The sequence below is a fragment of the Triticum dicoccoides genome, chromosome 6A (genome assembly GCF_002162155.2).
Source record: "Triticum dicoccoides isolate Atlit2015 ecotype Zavitan chromosome 6A, WEW_v2.0, whole genome shotgun sequence".
Lineage (NCBI taxonomy): Eukaryota > Viridiplantae > Streptophyta > Magnoliopsida > Poales > Poaceae > Triticum > Triticum dicoccoides.
Genome location: NC_041390.1, coordinates 369,261,900 through 369,275,806, shown reverse-complemented (window position 1 = coordinate 369,275,806; position 13,907 = coordinate 369,261,900).

The following is a 13,907-nucleotide window of genomic DNA, read 5'->3' as shown; positions in this document are numbered from 1 at the left end:
AATTAACTACGCTATGGTCCACGGTGAACGGGGACGACGTGATACTCGACAAGAGATCCAACTCCACCTCTTTTAAACCAGCGGATGAAATAGTCAAATTCCAAGTCCACCCAACGGACCCTACAAAAACAGCCTCCATCGGGGCATAGCTAAGCCCCGCTGTGGACGCCGCACTACAGGAGTTCCTACGTGAAAACTGGGACATATTCGCCTAGCATCCCTCAGACATGCCAGGAATCCCACGCAGGCTGGCCGAGCATAGCCTCAATATCCTAAAGGGATTCAAGCCGGTCAAGCAAGCTCTTCGGCATTTCTCTAAACCTAAGAGACATGCCATGGGAGAGGAACTAGCCAAGTTATTGGAGGCCGGATTCATCAAAGAAATAAAACACCCGGACTGGCTAGCAAACCTGGTGATGGTACCAAAGAAGGACAAATCCTGGCGCCTTTGTGCCGACTTCAAGGACCTCAATAAGCTTGCCCAAAGGATCCCTTCCCCCTCCCACGCATCGATCAAATCATTGATGCTACCGCAGGACGCGAGTCATTGTGTTTCCTCGACGCATACTCCGGTTACCACCAAATCAAGATGGCGGAGTCCGACCAAGCCGCAACGGCATTCATCACGCCATACGGTCCCTTCTGTTTTAACACAATGCCTTTTGTGCTAAAAAACACTGGCGCAACATATCAGCGCATGATTCAGACATGTCTGGAGAAACAAATCGGCAAAACAGTAGAGGCATATGTAGACGATGTGATCGTCAAAAGCAAACACGTCGACTCTTTGATAGACGACTTGAGGCTCATTCAACAACTTCCGAACATATGACATCAAGCTCAATTCGGAAAAATGCGTTTTCGGCATACCAGCCGGAAAGCTCCTGGGATTCATTGTCTCCAGTAGAGGTATTGAAGCTAATCCGGCCAAAATCCGAGCGTTGTCACAGTTAGCTACCCTAACAGACCTCAGACAAATCCAGAAGCTAACTGGATGTGTGGCAGCTCTAAGCCGCTTTATCTCCTGCTTGGGAGAAAAGGCTTTACCCCTTTATCGCCTCCTTCGGCGCACCGAACACTTCGAGTGGACGGACGCGGCCACAGCCGGATTGGAAGAAATAAAGGCCATTCTGGCAACCAACCCGATCCTGGCCGCACCAAACATCAGCGAACCAATGATGTTGTATATTGCGGCAACTCATCAAGTTGTAAGCGCGGTGCTCGTTGTCGAACGGGAAGTGGACGGACACAAATTCCCTCTTCAAAAGCCGGTATACTATGTATCCGCTGTCCTCACTCCATGCAAATCACGGTACCCGCATTACCAAAAAATAGCATATGCGGTATTCATGGCATCAAGGAAACTACGACACTACTTTCAAGAGTGTTCGATTACAGTAGCCTCGGAAGTACCACTCAATGATATTATCAACAACCGCGACGCTATGGGCCGGATTGCCAAATGGGCCATTGAGCTCCTCCCATTCGACATAACATACAAACCTCACCGAGCCATTAAACCGCAAGTACTGGACGACTTCTTCGCTGAATGGACGGAGGCCGAACTCCCTAAAGAGTATGGCGCATACTCCAATTGGATCATGCATTCGACGGTTCTAAAATGCTGGCCGGTCTAGGGGCTGGCGTCATCCTGACGTCCCCAACCGGAGATACCGTTTGGTACATACTGCAAATATTGTATACAGATTCCAACAATGCAGTCGAATACAAAGCTCTGTTGCATGGTCTTCGGATGGCAGTCTCAATGGGCATTCAACACCTGGAGGTGCGTGGGGATTCAAACCTTGCAATATCCCAAATAAATGGAGATTTTGATGCCAAGGATCTGAAAATGGCGGCCTATCGAAATGCCATCCTCAAAATGTCAGCTTGGTTCGAGGGACTCAAATTTCACCATGTGGATCGGGAAAACAATCAGGCGCCGGATATCCTCGCCCGCATCGGCACAAAACGTGACGCGGTCCCACCCAACATATTTCTGGAAAGGCTCTTCAAGCCATCTGTAGCATGGGAAGGGGACACCGGTAACAATAGTCCGGACCCGGCCAAAATACCCGATACCGAACTCTCTGACACAATTTGAGGCTCCGCCACCGAAATAACACCTTCAGCCCATGAAATAATGGCCGTTATTGCCCCGTGGACAGAACCATTCCTGGCCTACCTAACTAGACAGGAACTTCCGGAGGACCAAAATGAGGCACGCTGCATAGTGCGGCGATCCAAGGCCTACAGGGTCCATGAGGGAGAATTTTACAAGAAAAGCACAACCGGAGTCCTTCAAAGGTGCATCTCCGAAGAGTAAGGGCAGAACCTTTTGGCAGAAATTCACGCCGGACTCGGCGGTCATCACGCCGCAGCCCGGGTTCTTGTAAGCAAGGCCTTCCTTATAGGATCCTATTGGCCAACGGCCCAGGCAGATGCACAGGACTTGGTCCAACGTTGCGCCGGTTGCCAGCTCTTTGCAAATCAAAGCAACATGCCACCCACCGCCCTCCAAACAATCCCCATTACATGGCCCTTCGCGGTCTGGGGGCTTGACATGGTTGGACCCCTTAAAGGGGGAACCCACAAGAAAAAATACTTATTGGTCATGGTGGATAAATTCACCAAATGGATAGAGGCTAAACCAGTTAAAACAGCCGAACCCAGACCGGTGATAGATTTCATATCCGGGGTTGTACACCGTTACGGCGTCCCCCACAGCATCATCACTGATAATGGCACGAACTTCACGACCCACGAGGTAAATCTCTGGTGCAGCAAAATGGGCATCAAGCTCAATTATGCTTCAGTCTATCACCCACAAACCAACGGTCAAGTCGAACGAGCAAACAGTCTTATAATGAGCGGCATTAAACCCAGATTAGTGCGTTCCTTAACGGAGTCTGACACGCACTGGGTAGAGGAGCTCGACTCCGTACTCTGGGGGCTGCGGACCACATCGAATCGTAGTACCGGATATACACCATTTTTTATGGTGTATGGCGCGGAGGCAGTCTTGCCCTGTGACATAATTCATGACTCACCTCGAGTGCGCATGTACGAAGAAAGAGTAGCCGAGCTCGATCGGCAGGACAGTCTGGAGACCTTGGAGGAAGAGCGCGACGTAGCCAAAACCCGTTCCGCATTTTACCAGCAACAGGCTCGCAGATACCAAAGCAGAGAAGTATGGGCCAATACTTATAACATTGGCGAACTAGTTCTACGACTGCCGGATAAGAAAAAGAACAAGCTCGAGCCCAAATGCGAAGGTCCCTTCATTATCGACCAAGTTCTGACCGGTGGAGCGTACCGACTGCGGGATGCATTGACTAGTCGACTCGAGCCGAACCGACGGAACGCAGCCAGGCTTCGAAGATTCTACGCCTAACATCAGACTCTTTGTTAGTCCCCTCCCTTTGTCCATTTTCTGCATATGCATCATCTATCTTGTTTCCCTTTCTTTCTTTTTCTTATTATTTCTCTAGGCCTTCAAGGGTCACCTTGTGCCTCACTTGTACATTACAGATGCGCTAGCCACACTCTCCATATCTGGGGGCTTCTTTCACAGAAGCTTAAATTATTTACCTGGGCCTCACGCCCAACACATGTGTTATACTTCCGCATGTACCTTTTTTCACCATTATATGCATCAATATGACTTAAGTTTTGGCCAAGCTGGGTTGCCTGGCTCTTGTATTTATACCCTACGTTTCCGTTAATTCGGCTAGGGCATAAGGGGAGCACCTGTGCGATTGTTACTGTCGGGTCAGCCAGATGTGTACCTCAGACTGGGTGAAGCCAAAAGCTATCGTTCTTAAGGGAATATTCGGTCGGTGAACAAAAGATGACTTTTATTTATTATCCATATCTGCCCCCAGATGCTTTTTCTGTGCTTCTTATCGCAGTCCGGACATGCACTTTAGGGCATGCTTACCCAGGGAAAGCAACCCTTAACGGAACTATTCTCCCTGGAAGATGTTTCTTACTACCCATGTAATATAACATAACTAGTTGGGCACTTGTTTGATAAAGCACTAATGACCCCTACGCCTGGTCTCCACGCATACCCCGGTTCTTATATAACTGAGAGGGTATTCGGATTCACTCCGGACTATCAGGCCCGGAGGTTGAAGCGAAAAGGTCCGCAACGACAAATGGTCTACAATCTGGCTAGAAGGCATTATACATGTCACATTAATTACATAGTCATGCAGACTGACTAAACTCCTCTTCAATACCATCCAATAGGTTGTCTAGTCTACAGTCCTGTTGGGAATACTTTGTGGCCAATTCTACTTGGCCGTACACTAAGCTCACAGGGATCTCCTTCCCATCGGGCCCAACAGGTCTGACCTCGGCCATGTGGTTCGGGTCAGCCTTCGTGTACCGCGTCTTCACCACTGCCCAGGCTTCCCTGGCGCCGTGACGGTAGGCCGATATCTTCCATAATCGGAAGCGCCGCCGCACTCCCTTTAGCTTCTCTGCAAGCTCTCCAAGGCCTTCAGGCATGGACACAGATGGCCACAAGGCCTGGGCGACGCCCTGCATCACCTGCCGAACTCGTTCGTGTAGTTGTGAGAGCTCGGGAAGAAGGTCACCCGTAGAACCGGGCATTTCCTCGGCAGGACGACCTGTTAACATACCTACAGACATAACTCTATCAGCCAACTTCCTCGCCGAACTCTTTTTCAAAGTTCGTTCAAGCACTTACTAAATATGCCGCATCGAAGCCTCCGATTCTCCTTAACAGAGTCCGACAGTTGGGCACGAACATCTTTTAGTTCCACGCCCAGCTTGGTGTTGGCATCTAGGAGATCATTCTTCTCCTGCCTCACCCATGTAAGCACGCTCTCACCGGCCTTCAGCTGGCGTAGGAGCTGTTGCTTATCCAGATTTACTCTAGCGTCATCTGCAATTTTATCGTCAGATTTGCATATACGCCACACTCTATATGATATTTATTATTCGAAGGGTATATTATCAGAGGGGGTCTCTTTGGGCTCCCCTGCTGTGGCCAGTGCGGCCTGTAGTTGGGCTTTGCACTCTTCCAGCTCCCGGGACAGTTGGGTATTCTTTTCTGTAAGAACCTGCATAACAAATGATCCTTAAATCAGTTATTCTAGCTGTTTCATGTCTCAGGGGCTACTGATATATATAATCACCAAATTTTCTCACCCGTATGTCTTTTACATACTGCTCCGTGGCTCTGGCTAGACCATTTCGAGCAGCACGGAGGTACGCATCTCCCGAGTTGAAGGCATCCAATGCCTGGCGTCACGAAGAACAGTCCGATGACGCCTGTGCTTCATGGCACTTTCCACCTCGGAATTGGTGGCGGACAGTTTATCCGCATCCTCTGTTGGAGGAGCGCTCGGCGCACGCCTCGTATTCGTTCCCACCTTCGAATCCGGCCTTGGAGCCTGGCTGGTGGAGGCGCGATTAGTAGCCTCTCCGGGTATAGTCCGGCGAGCGCTCTTTTTCCTGAAAAGGAGGCATGGGCGATAATATGCCTCTGAGAGTAATGTATTGCAATAAAGACGGCACGCCGTACTGCTGTGCCGGTGTCTCAATCCGGACTGCTGGTCTTTTCAGCCTGCCTGGCATCACGACCCCTTGTTGGTTGGTCTTTGCAGGCTCGGCCTTCCACCTCGAGGACCTCCCCTGCAAAACACGGTTGTTATACGGTAATCAAAAACACGCAAGGACGGATCCCTTTTTGAAGTACTGGGACTTCGGTCTCAGTTACCTGTGAGGCTGGAAGTAGCCGAGGGTAATCGGCCGTAATGGCCACCAAAGCGTTGTCATTGCTCAATTGGTAAAATACCCCATCGATGAGCTCCACAGATATGTCCGGATCCTCCTGGGAGGCCGGGTCAAGAGACCGTCCAGGGTCCTCGGGTTGTGGAGGGGGTTGTTTATCTCCCTTATAGCCTGGCGCAGCTCCTGCGTTGAAATCGCTAGACTGAATACTTAACTATGGGAATATGAAATGGATGGGCGAGAAAAAGTCTCCGCTTACCCAGCTCGGAGGATTGTACATAGAAAATCCGCCCTGCGGATTGACATGGAGGAATTCCTCCTCTTCTCCCTTGTACAAAGTGGATAAGATATGTATTAGATCATCAACCGATCCTGGCCCTTTACGGCCATAGTGGGTGGCGTCATTATCCCCGTTGAAATCGCACATGGGGTGGCCTCTATACTAAAGCGGCTGCACCCCCCGCATAATACATGTGGCCATGACCTCGATCATGGTCAATCCCGATCGAGCTAACAAACTTATCCGGCTCATCAGGTAAAGAACTTCCCTGTCATCTTCCTCCAGGGAGCTCCATGGACGCCAGCTCCGTCGCTTCTTCAAAGGAGCGTTGTCGAACTCAGGAAGGTCGATTCGAATAGGCTCTGGGAGGGGGACTTCTTCTATATAAAACCATTCTGAAGGCTAGTCTTTAGATGTCTCCTTTGGGGTTCCAGACAGATATCCGGTCCCGGCAATACGCCACACTTCGGCTCCGCCCACTTGATATATTGACCCCTTCTTAGAACGGGGCACAAGGCAGAACAACTTCTTCCACAGCGCGAAATGGGCCTCACAGCCTAAAAACAGCTCAGAAAGGGCTACGAATCCCGCGATATGCAATATGGAGGCAGGCATAAGGTTGTGCAACTGGAGGCTGTAGAACTCCAGGAGCCCCCGGAGAAACGGATGAATTGGAAATCTGAGCCCTCTTACCAAATGAGGGACAAGGCATACCCGCTCTCCCTTGGAGGGATTGGGAAGGCTGTCCGCTTCCTCTCCGCCATTATAGGTGGCGAACCCGGCTCGAACCGGGACCATGTATGTTGGGGGAAGAAATCCCTTGGTCTGAAGCATCACTAATTTGCTGTGCAGGACGGAACATCTCCCCCAATCTCCAGGCTTGGGGCTAGGGGAGCGAGAGGAGGAGCTGCGTCGACCGGCCACGATGGAATGGATCTCTGTCGGATGCGCTCCGATGAAGGCTCGCCAAGGGAGAATGGTGTGATTTGGATCTGAATCCTCGTCTTTTTAATAGGTGGCTCATTCGCACAGCTAGGGGGGTAAATGTAAAAACACCCTGGCTCTTCACATTCGCTCGACACGTGTAAAGTGGTCATTATGGGGCGTGGAAGCCAAGGAGTGCAACATTCGCAAAAGGCCGGACACTATTTCAATAGGTACACGGAATTTCGAGAGGAACCCGCCTTGCAATGCCGAAGACAATCTGCACGTCGGACTCGTCGTCATTGAAGCCTGGTTCGGGGGCTACTGAGGGAGTCCTGGATTAGGGGGTCTTCGGACAGCCGGACTATATTCTTTGGCTGGACTGTTGGACAATGAAGATACAAGATTGAAGACTTCGTCTCGTGTCCGGGTGGGACTCTGCTTGGCGTGGAAGGCAAGCTAGGCAATACGGATGTGCATATCTCCTCCTTTGTAACCGACCTTGTGTAACCCTAACCCTCTCCGGTGTCTATATAAACCAAAGGGTTTTAGTCCGTAGGACACCAACCACAACAGACAATCATACCATAGGCTAGCTTCTAGGGTTTAGCCTCTCCGATCTCGTGGTAGATCTACTCTTGTACTACCCATATCATCAATATTAATCAAGCAGGATGTAGGGTTTTACCTCCATCAAGAGGGCCCAGACCTGGGTAAAACATCGTGTCCCCTGCCTCCTGTTACCATCCGGCCTAGATGCACAGTTCGGGACCCCCTACCCGAGATCCGCCGGTTTTGACACCAACACTTGCCCTACGCCGCCGCCTGGTCATCCCCTTATATACACGAGTTGACGCCTGGCGGCCTAGAGAGTCCCGGCCGGTTCATAAACGTGTCTGGCTCGGTGACTTTTTTATATGCCTTTCTTTACAAGTCTTTCCTTACATACGGCGGTTTACAATATTGGGCCTGATGCCGCCTATGGGCTTAGGCCTTCTACAAGTCTTAATAAATTATCACCTTGAATGTTACTGGACTTCTTTTGTAACCCGCCATTAGGGTTGACCCGGCCCCTCCTGGGCGGGTCTTACCTGGTAGCTATATTCCCAATACCCCCCCCCGGTCGGTGCTCCTCTAAGTGTTGGTCCGAAACGGGCAGCCTGTAGGGCCACCTCGGGGAAACTTGAGGGCTGGTTTTACTCGTAGCTTGTCCCATCCGGTGTGCCCTGAGAATGAAATATGTGTGACTCCTATCGGGATTTGTCGGCACAGAGGGCGGCTTTGCTAGTCTTGTCTTACCATTGTCGAAATGTCTTCTAACTAGGATTCTGAGACTGATCGGGTCTTTCCGGGAGAAGGAATATCCTTCATTGACTGTGAGAGCTTGTGATTAGCTAAGTTGGGACACCCCTGCAGGGTATTATCTTTCGAGAGTTGTGCCCGCGGTTATGTGGAAGATGGGAATTTGTTAATATCCAGTTGTAGAGAACTTGACACTTGACTTAATTAAAATGAACCAACCTCGTGTGTAGCTGTGATGGTCTCTTTTCGGCGGAGTCTGGGAAGTGAACACGGTCTTGTGTTATGCTTGAACGTAAGTAGTTTCAGGATCACTTCTTGATCACCTCTAGCTTCACGACCGTTGCATAGCTTCTCATCTTACTCTTATTTGCGTATGTTGGCCACCATTTTTGCTTAGCGTTTGCTGCAGCTCCACCTCTTTACCATATCCTACCCATAAGCTTAAATAGTCTTGATCTCGTGGGTGTGAGATTGCTGAGTCCTCGTGAATCACGGATACTTCCAAATAGTTACAGGTGCCGATGATACCAGTGCAGGTGATGCTACTGAACTCAAGTGGGAGTTCGACGAGGACCTTGGTCGTTACTATGTTTCGTTTCCTGATGATCAGAGTGGAGCCCGGTTGGGATGATCGGGGATCTAGCATTTGGGGTGTCTTCTTTTATTTTGGTTCCGTAGTCAGACCTTGATTGTATTCTGGATGATGTATGTTTAAACTTGTTATCTGTGTGAAGTGGCGATTGTAAGCCAACTCTATATCCCTTTCTTATTCAGTACATGGTATTGTGTGAATATTACCCCTCTTGCGACAAAACCACCATGCAGTTATGCCTCTGAGTCGTGCCTCGACACGTGGGAGATATAGCCACATCGTGGGTGTTACAGTTGGTGTACACCACAGAGAGGTCCATGAACCTTCTATGGGTGTCCACCACGGCACGCATGGTGAACTGCTGCTCGTCGTCGACCGCCGCTCGGAGCGCCATTGGAGCCGCGCAGGATACCCTCTAAGAATTTCTCGTGGTGGGTGTGCTTCTTGCAATGGTGGGGCGCAATTGAAAGGTTGAAGAGACACAAGGGATAAATGGCTGCTGTAATAAATGGGGGCCGGCTGGCCTGTAATCGTCACGTCTGTCATGGCGTTCACAGCAGAGGATTCCAGTGCACGCTTGACAAGACCGCACCGCACACGTGGGCTCGAAGAGGCACCAAATGTTTCCTCGGTGAGCATGTTCCCGCGCTCTATAGTGCGATAATGTCGAAGATTGCAATCAAGTTAGCTATACAGATCGTGTGATGTGAGATCGACAAGGTAAACTGATTCAAGAATGGTTAATAAAATCTAAGACCATTGCATATTAAAGTCAAAATAGTGCTAGCAATATACGAGTCTCATACGATGCCATTTCAACGATTGTACCACAAAATCTTGAAATGTTACAAGGTTCAAATTCCAGAGTTATATGGCTCAAATTTGAAGATTACAAGGTTCAAACTGATATTAGAAATGAAATTCAGCTCATCAGCTGCAAACGCTCGCGCTGATCCCCTAAACATGGATATCAGAGAGGTTCAAACTAATATGACTGCTTCTAAGCCTGGTTTCGAAACCTCACAATTTTTGCAAAGGGGTCAGCCACTGAGAAGTCATGTATGGGGTTGACACGAGGACTTCTGATTACTCTGTCATCTGAAGTTCCAAAACGAAATTCAGCATTTTTGGAGCCTACTCCGTTCTGCCGCAGGCGCCGGCGCTGATCAACAAACCATTCACTTTGCGAAATGAATGTAGGGAAAACCTCATTTTGTTCAGCACCATTTCTCTGAGAACTAAGAACCTGGCGAATATAATCTCCGGTAAGGTCCCTCGGTAGGAGTTCAACGTAATTTTTGAGAGATACAGATCTAGGCGTTCGACGTGATTGTTATATTGTATCACATTATCCACCATTGGGCCTAATCTTATATGCAAAAGAAGAAAACGTGTTAGTGCCTACATGTAGTTTTGAACATTACTACATGCCTATTTGGTTTGCAGGATTTGTAAAATGCACTAACATGCCATCTTCGATCTGACATGATTAACATGGGCATTTGATTACATTCTAGAAAAATGTAGCCTTCTTCATAAGAGGTTGGAGCGGATGAAAAGTTCCCTGAGAAAACTAGTACAGATGAATCCAAAGGAGAAATGCTTATTGATTGTAACCATATGGATCAAGCAACCAATATGGGGGGACATGTATGTACTGAAATCCTCCGAAAGAACCTTCAGAAATCGTAGTACATTGTCATTGTAAACTTGGAAAAAGGTGTCACAAATGGAACTCCCTTATTGTTAATATTTAACAGGAAAGGAACATCACCTTGATATATAGCTTCTCCAGGCACGGAAAGCATCTCAGGAAACTGACAACTTGCTCCAGGTTGGGGCCGATAGATTCTAGTGCCAAGACCTTCACTATGCGTAGTTTCGGGGTCAAGCTTGTCGGAATCATTTTCTGAATGACAGACGAACAGACATCTTCAAAATTAGAAACAATGTTAATTTGTAGAAGGAAAGGTAGAAGGCGGCTGTTGTACCTGAACGGGTGTGGATCCAATAACAAGTTCGGAGTATTTGTTAGACGAGTAGCCCACCACTTTCAATTTCGATGCAGAAATGACATTGATTCTTGTTGGACCTTCTTGATCAACTATGAGTAATCTCTCAAGTGCAGGTGTGTCCTCAATGACCATACCGTGGTACACATCTTGTGATGTCTTCCTGCCGCACCAGCAACACACATAAATAGTCCAGAGCGTCATGGAGGTGATGTGGAAGGTACTCGACCCATTGATCACCTGAATACGAAGGTACTTGAGTGCAGTACAGCCACGGAGCAGGCGCAGTTCTTGAACTTGGCAATGCGCAGCGTGGGCGCGTGGCGGAGTACGGACATTGGCAGTGACTGCATATGCCCACCATCAAAAGTGAGCTCCTCGAGCTGATCTAGGGCGAGGGATCGGAACCAGTCGTCAAGCTTGGCTCGGTCCTTGCCGTTGGAACGGAACTTGCTCATTCTAAGGCCTTTGGTTGGGCCAAGGTGACTGCCGAGGATCTTGGAGAACCCATCCAAGCTTTTGCGATAGCCATGGCAGAGCTCGTGAGTGTTGATGAGGTCGAGAGGGCTGGAGTTCCATAGTGCGCGCCACCGCCGGGAAAGGACGGATGTCCGCGCCCCATATTTGATTGGGAGGAGGGAGATGATGACTCTCAACATATCATTGGGGAGGCTACTGATGAAGTCTAGGCCTGCTGGAGTCGCTTGTGTTCTAGCTTGCCCCGCCTCCACTTGTTTGCAGCCCCGTTCTCCACCTCTGGAGTCTCCTTGTCAGCAGTGCTTTCTGATAGAAGTGGGAGTATAGGGAATATTTAGTTAAAACATGGCAATAGAAAAGTGTATTGGTAACTAGAAGTTATTAGGTAGGAATATAGTAAGAAAAGGGAATAACAATTGGTTGCTTAAATACTACACAATTCATTTGACATTGCTGGGTAAGTCAACATGCAGATAGTTGAGAATAAAACTTACTTCGAACAAAGTCTGGATGGATGATTTTGTCGGGGAAGTTAGCATATATCTCATGACCAGGTCCTTTTATGTGCAATGCAATTTTAGTGCCAGCTTTCAGTACATAAAACTTAGAAATTTCTTTCCAAAAGCTAGTGCCAAAATAGGAGTCACCACGTTCATCAAGTCTTACAGTAGCAACGACTGTAAATCCATGGTTTGTGTGTAGTATGACATCCGTGGAGTATTGATCTATGTAAAGGAAAAAATTGTGCACTACATAATCTGTTGCATAGCAAGGGATGTGCTACAGAAAATGGTAGGATTGTTAAAGAAAATATGGTAACATGCAAATATGGGCCCAAATTGAAATAACTATACATCAGTTGAAATCGAAGGAAAAAATCTATAATTAAATAGATAGGGTAAACATGATGTTATGGAAATATGAGAGTAATTGAAGAACAATACATCATTAATTTGCCTAGTATAGAAAGAAGAGGGGGGGAATCCCCTTTGACATATATGGTGCATGTGGCACCTTTTATCCAAATGTAGCAACATTTGGAATATGTTCAGGAAAGTAGGGCATGCCAACCAATTTAGGGTGACATTAAATATACCACGCGCGTCCTCAGGTTATCTGGTACGGTGAGATGGAATCTCTGGCAGAGGCCGCAAAGTCCTAAAGTGTCGGTGCACTGTACATTATATGAATGAAAGAAAACCCTCAAATCAGCTCAAATAAAAATGATTTCACGGTGATTTCCACTGGGTAATTAAAGGAGGCAGATGAACTGGGATAAGAGATGAGATAATATCTCATTAAATTAGTTACCTTGTCGTCCATGAGAAAGAAGCCTCAGTACGACAGATTCCCCAACCAAGCGGAGCTGGGTCGACCATGAGCAGCGTCAAGAAAGTCGATGGCGATAGGCGGCAGCAAGCGGAAGTGGCAAAATACGGTGGGCTTTGCCGGCAGCCTGACGACGGGGCAGGAATAGAGCTAAGTGTTTACCGCCGTGATAGGTAGTGACATGGCATAGACGCGGAGGAGCTTGTGCAGGTGTGAATGGGCAACATACCAGAGGGGGTGGCGGGTGGGGTGAGGGTTTTTGTGACATGGGGATGGTGAGGGTTTTCTTTTTTCTTTTTTAAATTGGGTGGTGAGGGTTTTTTGTCCCCCAAAGAATTTTGGGGGCGATGGTTTGCTAGAGCGAACTATGTGTGATTGACACAACAGGAAAAATGAAAGTCATTGCACACGGTTCCAATTTTGGGAACCGTGTGTGATTGACGTACTACCTCCGTCCTGGGTTATTGGCCCCCCTTTGTAATTTCAACCAAATTTTGACCAAATATTAAACATACTCAGACATAGATAATAAGCGTACACATACATAAGCATAGTTCAACCATAAATACATAGTTCAACCGCCATTGAGCATACTCAAGCGTACATAGTTCGATCCATCCCACATCTCATCTCACATGCCGACACGATCCTGAAGCTTCTCTAGGTACTCGGTGTACGCACCGTGTGCCACCCTATGAGAATACTTCTACTTAAAGGAGCCAATGGCCCATCGTCTTGCATGCGTGAGAACACTTAGATACGCATCATGAAGCTTCTGGTTGCAAAATGGGCATCCATAGCCGCCATTACAGGTCCTACTACGCCTGTTACGCATTCCCGCATAAAGCTCCTTCAGGATTTGCCTCTTGTACCTCCTCTGGCCATATTCATCCTCGATGTCCACATTATTAGATAGCACCTATACAAATAGTAAAACAAATTTGGCATCTAATGATTACATGCTGTGAAGTAGGATTTGGAATTTATGGCTATTTATTTATACATATCCAGAGATTATGGTTCAATTTTTAAGAACAATCGTCTTTGTACAGACCAAACTTGAAGAAAATAATGGCACAAACATATGTAGGTCATTCAAAATCAATTGTCATGTCCTGGCTAGGAATTATTAGCACGAACACTAACCCTAGTCGGATTACTAGCAGAAATCATGAAATCATTTGCACAGATGAAACAACTAATCACTTATCACATGTACCATTCA